The sequence below is a fragment of the Eptesicus fuscus genome, chromosome 1 (genome assembly GCF_027574615.1).
Source record: "Eptesicus fuscus isolate TK198812 chromosome 1, DD_ASM_mEF_20220401, whole genome shotgun sequence".
NCBI lineage: Eukaryota > Metazoa > Chordata > Mammalia > Chiroptera > Vespertilionidae > Eptesicus > Eptesicus fuscus.
Genome location: NC_072473.1, coordinates 54727679 through 54746625, shown reverse-complemented (window position 1 = coordinate 54746625; position 18947 = coordinate 54727679). Strand labels below are relative to the sequence as shown.

The 18947-nt window shown below is 41.9% G+C and overlaps 1 pseudogene; it reads right to left on the bottom strand.

Annotated features, from left to right (window-relative positions):
* Window positions 1-18033: 18033 nt before the first annotated feature.
* LOC103300717 (60S ribosomal protein L34-like) lies at window positions 18034-18438 on the bottom strand (annotated as a pseudogene).
* Between the last annotated feature and the right edge of the window lie 509 nt (window positions 18439-18947).

The window sequence follows — 18947 nt, the reverse complement described above, 5'->3', positions numbered from 1 at the left end:
CCAGACAGTCCAGTTTCTCCCCGTATGAGTCTGGGTCCCCAGAGTCTCATCCGGAACTGGAGTTCAGAGCAGTTGGGAGCTTGTGTCTCCCTCTGGATTGAAAAAGCCAGCTGCGTACTCAGTTGCCAGCCTTCTCCACGCGTGCCCTCTCCAGCCTTCTCTGCACTTTACTTCCGCAGCTCCTCTGAGTCTCAGTGTGCTTTTCTCTTCCCTTCTAGTTGTAGAATTTCCACTTAGCCAGCCTTCCTGTGGTTCTGGATGATGTCCATTTTGTCTTTTAGTTGTAGTTTTGAAGTTGTTGTGTGAGGCAGCAAGTTCAGGTGTTTACCTATGCCACCATCTTGGTTTCCGGAGTCCTCATTTTTTAAATTTTTTTTCATTTTGCTCCTCTGATTGGGTATTTTCTGCTACCTTGTCTTCCAAATCACTGATTCCATCTTCTGCTTCATCTAGTCTACTGTGGATTCCTTCTAGTGTATTATGCATTTCCTAGATTGTAGTCTTCCTTTCTGACTGGTTCTTTTTATGGTTTCTATGTCCTCTTTTATGCTTACTACCTCTTTGCTTAAGTTCTCACTGAGTTCATCCATTCTTCCCTTAAGTTCCTGGAACATCCTTATAACCATTGTTTTATCTCCATTTCATTTAGTTCTTTTTTCTGGGGATTTTTCTTGTTCTTTCATTTGGGGCACATTTCTTTTTCTCCCAGTTTTGGCTGCCTCACTATATTTGTTTCTGTGTATTAGGTAGAGTCACTGGGTAGGGGTGAGTGCTGTTCACCAGGTTTCTATGCCTTCCAGTCTTGGTATCATGGTCTTATGTAGTAGGTGTCCTGTAGAGCTCAGTAGAACACTCTTCCTGATCACCCAAACAAGGTGCTCCAGGAATGTCCCTTGTGTTGGGTTATGTGAGCCCACCTCTTGTACTTGAGTCTCGATTCACATTGGCTCCTCCAAGCATGGGTTCGACCTTCAGGCTAGCTGACTTTGAGAGTCAGCTCCAAGCACTGTATACAAGTTGCTATGTGGGTGTTGAGCACACAACATGGAATTCAACTCAGCAGTGTCTAGTACCTGCCAAGATTTCCCTTTGGCTGCGCCACTTGTGGAGTGAATTGGGTCCTGCTCTGATGTGGTCTGAAGCTCACCACTGGGTGTGTTGGTTCCAGGGCCTCTTGGGAAGGACTCCGCTGCAGGTCAGTGTCAAATGCTGCCTGTAATCGACCTTGGGCTACTTGTCTGGAGCTACCAAATGATTTGCAATTTATGGCTGCCTCTCCTGGGCCAGGGTGCATGTTAAAGAAGCCAGGCTGCATACTAAGGTGTAGAGAGCACCTGGGAAGGCACATGGGCATTTCTTTAATTATTGTCAGCTGAATGCCCATGTCTTCCACCAGCTCTGAGTCCAGGGTCAGGTTAGCAGGAGGCCCAAGGCACCCCAAGATTCGCCTCCAACTGCTGGCTTTCTGTTAGGCTCAGTCACTGGAAGAGCCTCTGGCAGTGCATAAGTTGCATGAAATAGGTTCTCAGTGAGTCACTGGGTAAGGGTGAGTGCTGTTCACCAGGTTGATGCAGGTTGAAACTCAGTACCAGTGCTGGGTCTGAGGCTACTCAGCAAAATTCTCAGTATACATGAAGGTCATCCATCACCCACCTGGGACCCACAGACCTTTGTGGTGGTGTGGCATCTCAGAGGTTGCGGATCCAGCCCCTTTTGCGTCTCTGCCTTTCCTATCAGTCTCAATGCAGGTTCCTTGCTATATCCTTAGTTATAAGACTTTTCTGTTCATCTAGTCTTCAGATGATTATTAACATTGATTGTTTCATATTTAGTTACAACTGCAATATGGTTCTGGGAAGAGGTGAGTATTACTTCCACCTGCTCCCCTGCCATCTTGCCCCTTCAAAGAAAAAAATTTAAGTATATTGAACTAAATGAAAATAAGTATATGACATATCAAGATTTGTGAGATGCTGTTAAAGTAGAGAGGAAAATTTATAGCACTAAGTGCTTACATTAGAAAAAGAGAAATGTGTATGTGTAGGGCTGAATATAATGTAGTCTTTAGCTTAAGGAAATCTTATAAAAATAGTGGATATAAAATTAGCTCCAGCCCTGGAGGAGAAGATAGAAAATCTTCCATGAATTTCACATGAAGGCAAAACCAGTTTTTTGTGAGAGAATACAGGAAGGTTGTGTGGAAGAGATATCTCAGATTTGAAGCTGAAGAACCAGCAACCTGGAAATATCAAGGGGTGGGGGGCAAAGCCCCCATCAAAACCCTCTCTCTAGTCTTAGACGATAAAGGGGGCAACCTAGCAAAACAGACAATTTTTAGACAATAACTGTTCTACTTTAGCCAGACTCCACAGGAAAAGCTATGGTCCAATGCTCATCTAAGTGTGAAGGGGACTCTATAATTCTACCCTTGCCAGGCTGGCATGAAGTCCCTTCCACTGCTGTGCTGTCAGAGGATACCACATTGATACCCTGGAATTCCACACTCCTCACCCTTCCAATGGGAATGGGGTCAGGACTTTCACCGTTGTCCAGCAGTGAAGCACACCCTGTGGTGTCAGTGGAGGCCACTTGGGAAGCAACAACAAGGCACATATGCCCCTCACAGCCAGGGAGGAAACAACAGAAGTCAAGTCCATCCCCTACTTGGATATCCACAGAGACTCACTGAGGACCCTGGACTTCTGCCCCCACCCAGCAGTGATAAGGTGGTTAGCCCCTCCCCCTGCCAGCCAACCGATGAAGAAAGTCAAAATAAGATTCAGAGTCTGATAACAATACCTGAAACGTCCAGTTTTCAATTAAAATCACTCATGACTCCAAGGACAGAGAAAATTTCAGCTCGAATGAAAACATAGTCAATGCCAGTATGAAAATGACAGAGAGGTTAGAATTGTTTGACAAAGATTTTAAGTAGTTGTCATAAAAAATACTACAATGAGCAATTATAAACATTATGAAAACTCATGGGGGAAAAAGAGAAACTCAGCAACAAAGTAGAAGCTCTAAAGCAGAACTAAATAGAAATTTTAGAACTGAATAATACAGTAATTGAGATAAAACCGCAATGAATGGGCTCAACAGCAGAATGAAAGGGGCAGAAGAACAAGATAAATTTTAGTCAGGGTGGTCAAGCAAGTTCTCTTTGATAAGGTGACAGGCATTTGAGCAATAACATAACTACTCCTAAAGCCAATCTCTGCTGAAAATGTGGAACATGGGATTTAGCTTTTAGGTTTTAGTGAGGATCAAATGAGGTGCTAAATTGGAATGTACCTGACCAGGTACCTGGAACAAAGAAAACAAAGGCTATTGTTGTTGTTATTGCTGTTGTTGTTATGGTTACAGGTGGTCACTAGTTGTTATAATGGCCTGTGAAAACTAAGTCAGAACCAGTGCTCTTTCCACTAGAGTCCCAAGGGCATGTTTCTACATGAAGAGAAAGAAAAGCTCAGAGAAAAGACAAAAAAGAAAATTGGGGCTCCCCGCCCCCTCCCCCCATAGTCACAGTAGCATCAGCTAGAGGCTGAAATGTTAATTAACTTGGGATGGGGGGTGCCCCCATATCTAGGCTTTTCAACTTGTGATGTTCGTGAAGCCAGCAGAACTGCTGGCTAAGTGCGCTATGGTGGCTGAGTGAAAGAGCCAGCACCTCCTCCAAGCGTGGGATGCACGGCTGCAGAATGGGGGAGGCCTGGTGTACGTGGTCTGAGGATGCTCTGGCTGTTTGGTTCTCTCCCCAAAGAGGTTGCCTGCACCTTGCTTAGCCACTTTACTCATTCTCCACAGTCTGGATCCAGCCCAACTTATTTCATAATTGATTCAGCAGCCTAGAGAAACCACACAATCAGAAGCCAGTGGTGAAGGGACTGCAGACACATGTTACTAATACTAATGATAAAAATTAGTCCAGGCTGTGGAAAGAGGCTTCTAGCACAATAGCGACCCTTAGTGATCACCACTCTGAACACCTTTGTTTTACAGCTGGGAACACAAGTGCTATTTGTTGCTTTGGCCAAGACCACACAGTGAATTCATGATACATTAGCAGTCAGAAATCAGATCCACATTTTTAAAAAAAAAGACCCACAAAAATCTCAGGGATGATGATTGTATCAGTCTGTGTCTAAGCAAGAAGACAGAAATGACTTGCAAGTATTTAAAACAGAAGGACTGTAATACAGGAAACTATCTACCTGGATGAGAGCTATGCTGAGACTAAACATAGGATACTGAAATAACCCAGAGATTAAATATGGCAGGAAGCTGCTGCCAACTCTTGGCCAAAGAAGTAAAAAGAAGAGGTGGTGTTACCAGAGCTCAGGGGAACTCAGAAGAGCTAGAACCATGATGGATCTGTCTGGGAAAAGCTGGGGCCACAGAGGATACACAGCCGTGCCCCAAAAGCCACCTGTATGGAGAGGAAGGAGGAAATGCCCTGTGTCTCCTTCCTCCTTGCTACCTGAAGATATCCTGCCAGTGCTTGCCTTTGGCCAACCCAATAGGAAGCCAACTGCCTTGGAAGCCTAGGAAATTCAGCCACACAGGGGAAGCCCCACTGACCATAGAACAGAGCAGAGAAAGGACATGAAACCCATCTGAGTGTAAACCACACAACCAGCAACAGGATTAACAATAGCCACCTTTTATTGATCATAGGCTGTCTGTGAACATTGCAGAAAGGACAGTTGGTACCAAGACCAATAGTTGAAATCATCCAGGCAACTTCCCTAGTTAGATAAGCACTGACACCTCCATTTTGCAGCTAGAATACTGAGGCTGAGTAAGGCTAAGTGACTTTCCATAGGTAGCACTCTAAATCAAGTGTTGACTTAAGGTTATTTTGATGCCAAAGCTTATGGCTTTAAACCCTCTTGGGAAGAGAATAAGAAACCACAGATATTTTTCCAACAGAGCTCATTATATCTGTTGGTAAAGACATTAAAACAGTAGCTTTCTAATAAAATAAATGTTAATGTATTTATTAGAGAGGAGAAAAAAGAAAAAGAGGAAAGGTCTCAAACCAATAGTCTAAATACCTACTTCAAGAGCCAATAAAAGAAGAGCAAAATAGCCTAGCTGGCCCTAGCTAGTTTGGATCAGTGGATAGAGCATTGGCCTATGGACTGAAGGTTCCCGGTTCAATTCTGGTCAAGGGCACATGCTAGGGTTGCAAGCTCTATCCCCAGTGGGGGGCGTGCAGGAGGCAGCCTATTAATGATTCTCTCTCATCTTTGTAGTTTCTATCTCTCTTTCCCTCTCCCTTCCTCTCTGAAATCAATAAAGATATATATATTTTTTTAAATAGCCCTAGCCAGTTTGGTAGAGTGTCGGCCCACGGTTCTGGTCTGGAGCCCGTGCAGGAGGCAATCAATCAATGTGTCAGTCTCACATCGATGTTTCTCTCTCTCTCTCTGTCTCTACCTCTCCCTTCCACTTTCTCTAAAAATCAATGGAAAAATATCCTCAGGTGAGGATTAACCAAAAACAACTTTTTTAAGGAGCAAAATAAACCCAAATCAAGTAGAAAGATGGAAAATAATGGCGATCAAATCAATAATATTGAAGACAGAAAAACTGGAGAAAATCGATTAAACAAAAAGTGGATTCTTCAGGGGGAAAAAAAAACACAATAAAATTGATAAACTTCTAGCAAGACTGACACAAATAAAAAGAGAAAAAACACAAATTACCAATATCAATAATTAAACAAAGGATAACACTACTTTAAAGAGCTAATAAGAGAATACTACAAATAACTTCAGGTTTATATATTCAGTGTGGAAGAAATGGACCAACTTCTCAAAACCTACAAGCTACCAAAACTCTACCAAGATTAAATAGATATTCTGAATAGCCCTACAACCATTAAAGAAATTGCATTTTTATATTTAAAGAGCTCCCAGAAAAGAAATCTCCAAGTCCATATTTTTTTATCACTGGAGAATTTTAAAAATATTCAAAGAACACCAATTTTACAAAATTTCTTCCAGAAAATAAGAGGAGGAAACTCCTCCCAAGTATTACCTGGATTCCAAAACCAGATAAAGACAACACACAAAAGAATAAAACTACAGATCAATATGTTTTCTGAACTTAGATTCAAATATTCTAAACAAAAATTTAGCAAATATGCCCGGCCAGTGTGGTTCAGTGGCTGAGCATCAACCTATGAACCAGGAGGTCATGGTTCGATTCCTGGTCAGGATACATGCCCAGGTTTCGGGCTTGATCCCCAGTAGCTGATCTATGATTCTCTCTCATCGTTGATGTTTCTATCTCTCCCTCTCCCTTCCTCTCCTAAATCAATTTTTAAAAAGATAACTTTAAAAATTAGAAAATGTAATCCAATAATATATTAAAAGGATAATAGACTATGACCAAGTAGGATTTATTCCAGATATGCAGGGTTGATTCAGCATTCAAGACTCAATCAATATAATTTACCGTATCACCAAACTAAAGAAGAAAACACATATAATCATATCAGTTAATGCAGATACAGCATTTGGAAAAATTCAATGCCAAGTCATGATTTTTATTTTTTTATTTTTTTTGTTTGCTTGCTTTTATTTTATTTATTTTTTTTTAAATTTCTTTATTGATTAAGGTGTCACATATTTGTCCTCATCCCCCCATTCCCATCCCACACCCCTCCCCACGGATGTCCCAACCCCCTGTTGAACTTAACCATTGGATAGGCTCATATGCATGCACACAAGTCCTTTGGTTGATCTCTCCCCCATCCCCCACCCTCCCCTATCCTCCCTCTGAGGCCCGATAGTCCGATCGATGCCTCCTTGTTTCTGGTTCTGATCTTGTTCATCAGTCTATGTTGTTCATCATTTCCCCTACAAATCATGATTTTTAAAAAAATAAAAAGCCCTGCCCAGTGTGACTCAGTGGTTGAAGCATCAGCCCACATACCAAAGGGTCACGGCTTCGATCTATAAATTTAATGCAATTTCTATAAAAATCTCAGCAAGGTTTTTTGTAAATATAGTCATGCTTATTCCAAAATGTATTTGGAAAGGCAAAAGAATAGAGTGGCTAGAACAATTTTGTTAAAGAAGAATAAAGTAGGTAGAATGACTCTAATGGCTCTACTTTAAGAATAAAGTAGAATGACTCTAATGACTCTACTTTAAGAATAAAGTAGGTAGAATTCTTACTATATAGCTACAGTAATTGAGACGGTGTGATACTGCTGGAAGGAGCGACACAGATCAATGGAACAGAACAGAGAGCCTAGAAATAGACTCACACAAATGCAACCAAATGATTTTGACAAGGTGAAAAAGAAATTTAAAGCTGGAGGGATAGCCTTCTCAAAGAATGCTGCTGGAGCAATTAGACATCCATACCAAAAAAAAAAAAAAAAAAAAAAAAACTTTGATCTAAACCTTACATCATATATAAAAATTAACTCAAAATAATAACTGATTTAACTATAAAACAAATCACAAAACTTTAAGAAAAAATAGAAGAAAATCCTCAAATCTTAGGGCTAGGCAAAGAATTCTTAGACTTGAACACCAGATCCATAAAAGAAAAAAATTGATAAAGTCAATCTTGCTGCCCTAACCGCTGTGGCTCAGTGGATAGAGCGTCGGCCTGTGGACGGAAGGATCCCAGGTTCGATTCCTGGTCAAGGGCACATGCCCGGGTTGCAGGCTTGATCCCCAGTAGGGGGTGTGCAGGAGGCAGCCGATCCGTGATTCTCACTCATCGTTGATGTTTCTCTCTCTCTCTCCCTCTCCCTTCCTCTCTAAAATCAATAAAAATATATATTTTTTAAAAAGTCAATCTTGCCAAAATTTAAAACTTTACTCTATGAAAACCTATATGAAGAGGATGAAAAGACAAGTTATAGACTGAAAGAAAATGCTTCCAAACTACATATCTGGCAAAGGACTAGTATCTAGAATACATAAAGCATTCTCAAAACTAACTTATGTAAAGAATTTTCCAAACTCAACAGTAAAAGACAATCCAATTAGAAAATGGGCAAAAGACATGCACAGATATTTCAGTGAAGGAAAATAGGCACAGAGGGAAAATAGGCACATGAAAAGATGGTCCACATCATTAGACATTAAGGAAATGTAAATTAAAACTACACATCTAGCCCAGCCAGTGTTACTCAGTGGTTGAGCGTCGACCTATGAACCAGGAGGTCAGGTTAGATTCCAGATCAGGGCACCGGGTTGCAGGCGCGATCCCCAGTGTGGGGTGTGCAGGAGGCAGTCTATCAATGATTCTCTCTCATCGTTGCACTGTGAGGAAAAGTAAAGCAAGATGAGGTAAAAAAGAAAAAAAAGATGATAGAGGAGACCAACCTTTGGTTGGTGAGCACACAATGCAATATACCAATGGTGTATTGTAGAACTGTACACTTGAAACTTATATAATGTTACCGACCAAGGTCATCCCAATAAACTTAGTTTAATATACATGTATGTGTATATATATATATATATATATATATATATATATATATATAGTTACACATTGTTATTAATAATCAGAAAAATGATGTTTTTAAAGGTTTAAGTGTCAGTAAGAGTGCAGGGAAATGAGTACTCTCATTCACTGTTTTTTTTTTCTTTATGATTAAGGTATTACATATGTGTCCTTATCCCCCCATTGCCGCCCCCACACCCCCACTCATGCCCTCATTCCCCTGGTGTCTGTGTCCATTGGTTAGGCTTATGTGCATGCATACAAGTCCTTTGGTTGATTTCTCCTCCTTACCCCCACCCTCCCTACCTTATCTCTGAGGTTTGACAGTCTGATCGATGCTTCTCTGTCTCTGGATCTGTTTTTGTTCATCAGTTTATGTTGTTCATTATATTCCACAAATGAGTGAGATTATGTGATATTTATCTTTCTCTGACCGGCTTATTTCGCTTAGCATAATGCTCTCCAGTTCCATCCATGCTGCTGCAAATTGTAAGAATTCCTTCTTTTTTACCACAGCCGTATTCTATTCTGTAGATGTACCACATTTTTTTTAATTCACTCATCTGCTGATGGGCACTTAGGCTGTTTCCAAATCTTAGCTATGGTGAATTGTGCTACTATGAACATAGGGGTGCATATATCCTTTCTGATTGGTGTTTCTAGTTTCTTGGGATATATACCTAGAAGTGGGATCACTGGGTCAAATGGGAGTTCCATTTTTAGGTTTGTTGTTGTTTTTTATCCTTGACTTTACCTTTTTTATTATATTTTTTACATTTTTTATTAAGGTATTACATGTGTACATATCTTCCCATTGCCTCTCCCCCCCCCCACTCCCATACATGCCCTCACCCCCCAGTGTCTTGCGTGGTTGATCTCTTATCTCCCCCACCTCTCTCTAACTTTCCCGCTGTAAATTGACAGTCTGTTTGATGCTTTACTGCAGGGGTCCTCAAACTTTTTAAACAGGGGGCCAGTTCACTGTCCCTCAGACCTTTGGAGGGCCAGACTATAGTTTAAAAAAAACTATGAACAAATTCCTATGCACACTGCACATATCTTATTTTAAGTAAAAAAACAAAACGGCAAAAACACCCGCATGTGGCCCGCGGGCCATAGTTTGAGGACTCCTGCTTTACTGCCTCTGTATCTATCTTTTTGTTCATCAGTTTATAATGTTCTTTATTATCCACAAATGAGTGAGATCCTGTGGTATTTTTCTTTCATTTACTGGCTTATTTCGCTTAGCATAATGCTCTCCAGTTCCATCTAGGTTGCTGCAAATGGTAAGAATTCCTTCTTTTTATGGCAGCATAGTATTCCATTGTGTAGATGTACCATAGTTTTCTGATCCAGTCATCTGCTGACGGGCACCTAGGCTGTTTTCAAATCTTAGCTATGGTAAATTGTGCCACTATGAACATAGAGGTGCATATATCCTTTTTGATTGGTGTTTCTAGTTTCTTGGGAAATATTCCTAGAACTGGGATCACTGTGTCAAATGGGAGTTCCATTTTTAGTTTTTTGAGGAAACTCCATACTGTTCTCCACAGTGGCTGCACCAGCCTGCATTCCCACCAGCAGTGCACGAGGGTTCCTTTTTCTCTGCATCCTCACCAGCACTTGTCATTTGTTGATTTGTTTATGATAGCCATTCTGACAGGTGTGAGATGGTACCGCATTGTCATTTTGATTTGCATCTCTCAGATGATTAGTGACTCTGAGCATGTTTTCATATGTCTCTTGGCCTTCCTTCTGTCTTCTTTCAAAAAGTATCTATTTAGGCCATTGCTCATTTTTTGATTGGGTTGTTTATCTTCCTTTTGTTAAGTTGTATGAGTTCCCTGTAAATGTTGGAGATTAAACCCTTATTGGTGATAACATTGGCAAATATGTTCTCCCATGCAGTGGGCTTTCTTGTTGTTTTTTTGATGGTTTCTTTTGCTGTACAAAAGCTTTTTATTTTGATGTAGTCCCATTTGTTTATTTTTTCTTTAGTTTCCATTGCCCTAGGAGCGGTATCCGTAAAGAAATTCCTTCGGCATATGTCTGATATTTTGCTGCCTATGGATTTTTCTAAGATTTTTATGGTTTCCCGTCTTATTTTAAATCCTTTATCCATTTTGACTTTATTTTTGTGTATGGTGTAAGTTGGTTGTCTAGTTTCATTTTTTTTTTGCATGTACCTGTCCAATTTTCCCAACAACATTTATTGAAGAGACTGTCTTGACTCCATTGTATGTTCATACCTCCTTTGTCAAATATTAATTGAGCATAGTGGTTTGGGTCGATATCTGGGTTCTCTATTTTATTCCATTGATCTATATGTCTGTTCTTGTGCCAGTACCAGGCTGTTTTGAGAACAGTGGCTTTGTAATATAGCTGGATATCTGGTATTGAGATCCTTCCTACTTTATTCTTTTTTCTCAGGATTGCTGCAGCTATTTCGGGTCTTTTTTTATTCCAGATGAATTTTTGGACAGTTTGTTCTAGGTCTGTGAAATATGCCAGGTATTTTCGCTTCTTGGCGGATTGACAATGAGAAGCCAGGGAGGTCTACGTGCGTGCGCACGCGGGACTCTATGCCCAGGGTCCGGGGACTTTCCCCTAGGCGCAAATGAGGAACCAAGTCCTCCGTCTGTAGCCTAGGCAACAGGCCTTCAGCACGAACTACTATGCTGGGTATTTTATTTTATTATTATTTTTTAAAATTTCTTTATTGATTAAGGTGTCACATATTTGTCCTCATCCCCCCATTCCCATCCTGTTGAACTTAACCATTGGATAGGCTCATATGCATGCACACAAGTCCTTTGGTTGATCTCTCACCCCTCCTCCCAACCTCCCCTATCCTCCCTCTGAGGCCCAATAGTCCGATCGATGCCTCCTTGTTTCTGGTTCTGTTCTTGTTCCTCAGTCTATGTTGTTCATCATTTCCCCTAGATGAGCGAGATCATATGTCACTAGATATATACTTATAAGAACTGAATGTGAGACGAGCAATAATAGTTATGCTGACAGGCAAATGAATCAGTCTGTAGTGAGTTTCTTTCTGGACCTACAGTTCTTTTGAGACCCAATTTCAATGTCCACCAGTTCCTTATGTGTACATGTCAGCACTGACCCCTCAGCTCTGGATGGTGGACAAATGGTGGTAACGGAGGTCCAACTCCCTCTGGTTTGGTCTCGGCCGGACCCAGGGGCACGGCTTCACCCGGACTAAGGGGAACGTGGCCTCACCCAGACCCAAGGGGCACGTGGCCTCACCCGGGCCCGGGACCCAGCCTCACCCGGATGGATCCAGGGGCACACGGCCTCACCCGGACCCAGGATCCGGCCTCACCCGGACCCAGGGGCACATGGCCTCACCCGGGCCCAGGGACCCAGCCTCATCCGGGTCCAGTGGCGTGTGGTCTCACCCGGACCCAGGGGCGCGTGGCCTTACCCGGGCCCAGGGACCCAGCCTCACCCGGGACCAGGGGCGCAAGTCCTCACCTGGACCCAGGGGCGCGTGGCCTCACCCGGGCCCAGGGACCCAGCCACACCCAGGTCCAGGGGCGCGTGGCCTCACCCGGACCCAGGGGCGTGTGGCCTCTCCCAGACCCAGGGGCACATGGCCTTACCCAAACCCAGGGGCCTGGGACCCAGCCTCACCCGAATCCAGGGACACATGGCCTCACCCGGACCCAGGGGCGTGTGGCCTCTCCCAGACCCAGGGGCGCGTGGCCTCACCCGGGCCTAGGTGCGCAAGGCCTCACCCGGATCCAGGGACACATGGCCTCACCCGGACCCAGGGGCGCGTGGCCTCTCCCAGACCTAGGGGTGCGTGGCCTCACCCGGACCTGGGTGCGCGAGGCCTCACCCGGACCCGGGACCCAGCCTCACCTGGATCCAGGGACACATGGCCTCACCCGGACCCAGGGGCGCGTGGCCTCACCCGGACCTAGGTGCGCGAGGCCTCACCCGGATCCAGGGACACATGGCCTCACCCGGACCCGGGGGCGCGTGGCCTCTCCCAGACCCAGGGGCACATGGCCTCACCTGGACCCGGGACCCAGCCTCACCCGGATCCAGGGACACATGGCCTCACCCGGACCCGGGGGCGCGTGGCCTCTCCCAGACCCAGGGGCACGTGGCCTCACCCGGGCCTAGGTGCGCGAGGCCTCACCCGGATCCAGGGACACATGGCCTCACCCGGATCCCGGGGCGCGTGGCCTCTCCCAGACCCAGGGGTGCGTGGCCTCACCCGGACCTAGGTGCACGAGGCCTCACCCAGATCCAGGGACACATGGCCTCACCCGGACCCGGGGGCGCGTGGCCTCTCCCAGACCCAGGGGCACATGGCCTCACCCGGACCCGGGACCCAGCCTCACCCGGATCCAGGGACACATGGCCTCACCTGGACCCAGGGGCGCGTGGCCTCTCCCAGACCCAGGGGCGCGTGGCCTCACCCGGACCTGGGTGCGCGAGGCCTCACCCGGACCCAGGGCCCTATGCTGGGTATTTTAATGAGGAGTGCATTGAATCTATAGATTGCTTTGGGTAGTATGGACATTTTAATGATGTTGATTCTATCGATCCATGAACACAGTATGTCCTTCCATCTGTTTATGTCTTCCTCTATCTGTTTTTTCAGTGTCCTGTAATTTTCCGAGTACAGGTCTTTTATCTCCTTAGTTACGTTTATTCCTAGGTATCTTAGTTTTTTTGGTGTGATGGTAAATGGGATTGTTTTTTTAGTCTCTCTTTCTGTAAGTTCACTATTGGTATATAGAAATGCCATAGATTTCTTGGCGTTGATTTTGTATCCTGCTACATTGCCAAATTCATTTATTAAGTCTAATAATTTTTTGATGGAGTCTTTAGGGTTTTCTACTAGTATGTACAGTATCATGTCATCTGTGAATAATGAGTTTTACATCTTCTTTTCCAATTTGGATATCTTTTATTTCTTCTTCTTGTCTAATTGCTATGGCTAGCACTTCCAGAACTATGTCAAACAGGAGTGGTGAAAGTGGGCATCCCTGTATCGTTCCTGTTCTTAGGTTAAATGGTTTTAGCCTTTGCACATTGAGTATGATGTTGGCTATAGGTTTGTCATATAAGGCTTTTATTATGTTTAGGCATGATCCCTCTGTTCCCATTTTGCTGAGGGTTTTTATCAAGAAAGGTGTTGGATTTTGTCAAATGCTTTTTCTGCATCGATTGATATGAGTATGTGATTTTTATCTCTCAATTTGTTTATGTGATGTATCATGTTTATTGATTTGTAGATATTGTACCATCTTTGCATCCCTGGGATAAATCCTACTTGGTCATGGTCTATGATCTTTCTGATGTAATGCTGGATCCGATTTGCTAGAATTTTGTTGAGGATTTTGGCATCTATGTTCATGAGGGATATTGGCCTGTAATTATTTTTCATTGTGTTGTCTTTATCTGGTTTTGGTATTAGGTTAATGCTGGATTCATAGAATGAGCTTGGAAGTGTTCCTTCCTCTTGAATTTTTTAGAATAGTCTTAGGAGGATAGGTTTTAGTTCTTCCTTAAATGTTTGGTAAAACTCCCCTGTGAAGCCAGCTGGCCCCGGGCTTTTGTTTGCTGGAAGCTTTTTGATGACTGCTTCAATTTCTTCCATAGTTATCAGCCTATTGAGATTTATAGAATCTTCCTGATTGAGTTTTAGAAGGTTGTATTTTTCTAGAAACATGTCCATTTCCTCCAGGTTGTCTAGTTTGTTGGAATACAGTTGTTCATAGTATTTTTTAACAATTCTTTGTATTTCTGTGGGGTCTGTTGTTATTTCGCCTCTTTCATTTCTGATTTTATTTACTTGGGTCCTCTCTCTTTGCTTCTTGGTGAGCCTGACTAGAGGTTCATCAATCTTGTTTATCTTTTCAAAGAACCAGTTCTTGGTTTCATTGATCTTTTGTATTGTTTTGTGTGGGGTTTTTGTTTCATTCACTGTCAACGGGAGTGCAATTCATACAGCCTCTTCAGAGGGCAATTTGGCAAATCTTTTAAAATTAAAAGTGCCTATATCATTTTTAATGTTTTCAGGAAACCCCATACTGTTTTCCATAGTGCCATTTGACCCAGTGATCCCACTTCTAGGAATATATCCTAAGGAGCCTGAAACACCAATCAGAAAGAATGTATGCACCCCTATGTTCATAGCAGCACAATTTACAATAACTAAGATCTGGAAACAGTACAAGTGCCCATCAGTAGATAAGTGGATAAAATAGCTGTGGTACATTTACATGGTGGGATACTATGCAGCTGTAAAAAATAAGGATCTCTTACCCTTTGAGACAGCATGGAGGGACCTGGAGAGTATCATGCTAAATAAGCCAGTCAGAGAAAGACAAGTATCACATGATTTCACTTATATGTGGAATCTAATTAAAAAAATAAACTGAGGAAGAAAATCAATCAGGAGACATGGAAACATGGAACAGACTGACAAATCTCAGAGAAAAGGGGTTTCGGAGAGAAGAGATTAACCAAACAATTTATGTGCATATATGCATAACCCATGGACACCGACAAAATTGCGGTGAAGGCCTGGGTGGGGTGGGAGTGAGGTGGAGGGAGCAAATGGGGCGGGGGTGGGGGAGGGAAACATCTGTAATACTTTCAACAATAAAAAAAAGTGCCCATACTCTATGACCCAGCAAACTGAACTTTGTCACCAAACTATCTAAATTCAAATCCTGGCCCAGCTATTGACTAACTGTGAGGCATTTGGTAAGTTGTTCAACTTCTCTGTACCTTGATTTCCTCATCTGCAAAACAATGATAAAATCATGGAGTTGTCGTGTGCATGAAGTGAATCCATATATGTAAAGCATTTAGAATAGCACTTAGCATATAATAAATGTTTTACATTTTATGCATAAATTCCACTTCTCAATATCTACCTAGGGAAACACTTTGCACCAAAAGAGGTTCATGGATACTCATCTCTAGCATTGTTTATAGCAATAGAAAAAAACAGAAACTAACTAAATATTCATCAATAAGCTGATGGTAAAACAAAGAAAGTTGTAGTGTACCATGGAATACTAAGAAACAACTAAAGAAAATGAGGTAGATCTCTATATTCTGACATGGAAAGATCTCTGAGAGATGTTGTTATGTACTAAAAACCCAGATTCATAATGTTACATAAAGGATGGTCTTATAAACACAGCAAAGCATTATATTATATGTTTCCACTAGAGGCCTGGTGCATGAAATTCGTGCACTCAGCGGGGGGTGGGGAGGGCTCGCAGTCCAGGAGCCCTCAGGGGATGTCCAAAGCCAGCAGTCAGACATCCGTAGTGCTGCCCTGGAGGTGGGAGAGGCTCCTGCCACCACAGCGGCACTCCACCTGTGAGAGCGCACTGACCACCAGGGGGCAGCTCCTGCATTGAGAGTCTGCCCCTGGTGGTCAGTGTGCGTCATAGCAACCGACCATTCAGTCGATTTGCATATTAGCCTTTCATTATATAGGATACCTAGAAAAAGATCTGGAAGGATACACCTCAAATTGATATTGTTAGAGTTGTTACCTGGTGAGGAGTATAGGGGGGAAGCATGATTGGGTGTAAAAATGGTCAAAATGATTTTATATTTTACAAGGAGAGTGTATGCATCTATAACTTATGTGACTAAAAAGTTATTTTTAAGTTTAATGAGGAAGTAGCCAAAAGTGGCCAAAGGGAATTATCTTTTCAACAAATGGTTCTGAAACAACTGGATATCCATAAGCAATAAATTGAACCTCTACCCATATCTTGTCTCATCTACAAAAGTGAACACAAAATGGATCATTAGGTAATGTAAAACCTAAAACTATTAAATTTCTAGAGGAACTCATAGGAGAAAATCTTTGTGACCTTAGGTTAGCCAATAATTTTTTAAATACAATACCAAAAGCACAATACATACAAGAAAAAATGTGATAAATTGGATTACATCATAATTAACTACTGCTTTCTGAAATATATATGCTGTTAAAAACTTAAAAGACAAACCACAGACTTGGAGAAAAATATTTGCAAATCACATATCTAATAAAGGAATTGCATCCAGAATATATAAAGAACTCTTAAATGCAATAATAAGAAAATAAACAGCCCAATTTTAAAAAATGGGCAAAACGTTTGACCAGATATTTCACCAAAGAAGATATATACATAGCAAAAAGGCACATTAAAAAGATGTTGAGCATCATTAGTTATCAGGGAAATGCAAAATTAAACCACAATGATATACTACTACCATCTATTAGAATGGCCATTATTAAAAACACAGTCAGCAACAGGAAAAAAATAGTAAATTGCACTTCATCAAAATTAAAAACATTTGTGCACCAAATGACTCAAGACCGTGAAAAGAATCCACAAAATAGTAGGCAATATTTGCAAATCATAGATATGATAGGGGATAGTATCCAGAATATATTTTTAAAAACTCCTTCAACACCAAACAACACAAAAAACAATCCAATTCAAAAATGGGCAAAGGACTTGAGTAGATATTTCTCCAAAGAAAACATACAAATAGCCAATAAGCACACGAAAAGAGGCTCTACATCACTAAGCAGTAGGGAACGGCAAATGAAAACCACAGTGAGATACCACTTCTCATCCATCAAGATGGCTGTTATTTTTTTCAACGAAACATAACAAGTGTTGCTAAAGAGGTGGAGAATTTTGGAACATTGCCGGTCAGAGTATAAATGCTGTAGCCGACTGTGGAAAACAATTTAGCAGTTCCTCAAAAAACTAAGCATAGAATTGCCATATGATCCAGCAATTCCACTTCTAGGTACAAAAGAAATGAAAGAAGGACCCTAACTGGTTTAGCCTTGGGACTGAAGGGTCCCGGGTTCAATTCCAGTAAAGGGCACATGCCTGGGTTGCAGGCTCGATCCCCAGTAGGGGGCGTGCAGGAGGCAGCCAATCAATGATTCTCTCTCATCATTGATGTTTCTATCTCTCTCTTTACCTCTCCCTTCCTCTCTCTAAAATCAATAAGATATATACTACTATATACATTTTTTTAAAAAGAAATGAAAGAAGGGATTCAGATCATGCACCAGTGTTCACTGCAGCAGTATTCAAAATAGCTAGAAGGTGGAAACACTCAATTGTTTTTCAACAGGGGAATGGATAAACTGTGGTGTATTTATACAATAGAATGTTATTCCAACTTAAAAAGGAGTAAGAATCTGATATGTGCTACAACATGGATGAACCTTGAAAACATTATATTAAAGTGAAATAAGCTAGATACAAAAGGACAAATATTGTCTGGTTCCACTTATACAGAATAGAATAGGCAAATTCTCATAGAGACAGAAAATAGAATAGAGGTTACCAAGGGCTGGGGGCAGAGGGGAAATGATGAGCTATTGTCTAATAGGTTTCTGTTTGGAAAGATTAAAAAGTACTGGAAATAAATAGTGCTGATGTTACACAAAATTGTGAATGTACTTAATGTCACTTAGTTGTACATTTAAAAATTGTCAAACTGGTAAATTTTATGTTATATATATTTTTTAACAGAATGAGACTTTTGTTTTTATTACTCAAAAAAGCTTCATTTTAAAATTTATTTAGCTTTCTGACTCTGTGCTTGTGCCTTCAACACTTTCACAACGATTTTCCACTCCTCAATAAGGAAAGCACACTGATCCTGTCAGGGACACATTTAGCACACATGGATCCACCATAGGCCCTGCTGACGTGTTTTTTTCGTTTTAGAGGATCTCATTAGAACTTTAGGTCTCACAGCACGAACTCCGAGAAGTCGGCCTGGGCACACACCATATGCAGATTTTGGTGCTTTCCCAACCTTCTTGGTATAAAGGTAAACAATTCTGTTACCAGGGGTTCGGGACAGTCTAGTTTTGTTAGGGACTGTATTATAGGACAGCCTCCAACGGTATGTCAAATGCTGGACCATGATGAATACCTGAAGTCACCGTCCCCGGAAGAGGAAAAGGAAAGCACTTGCGAGTTCCTATATATATGTTTTTAATATATATTTTTATTGATTTTAGAGAGGGAGAGAGAGAGAGAAACATCAATGATGAGAGAGAATCATTGATCAGCTGCCTCCTGCACATCTCCTACTGGGAATCGAGCCCGCAACCCAGGCATGTGCCCTTGACTGGAATAGAACCTGGGACCCTTCAGTCCACAGGCCAGTGCTCTATCCTCTGAGCTAAATCAGCCAGGGATGTTATATATATTTTACCAAAATAAAAAAAAATTTAAAGGCTGACCTTAGCATGTGCTGGCAAGGATGTGGAACAACTAGAACTCTTATACACTATTAATGGGAATGTAAAATAATACAACCACTTTGGAAAACAGTTTGGCAATATTTTAATAAGTTAAACATACATCTACCATGTGACCTAGTCATTCCACTCATAGGTATTTTCCAAGAGAAATGAAAACATTTGTCCA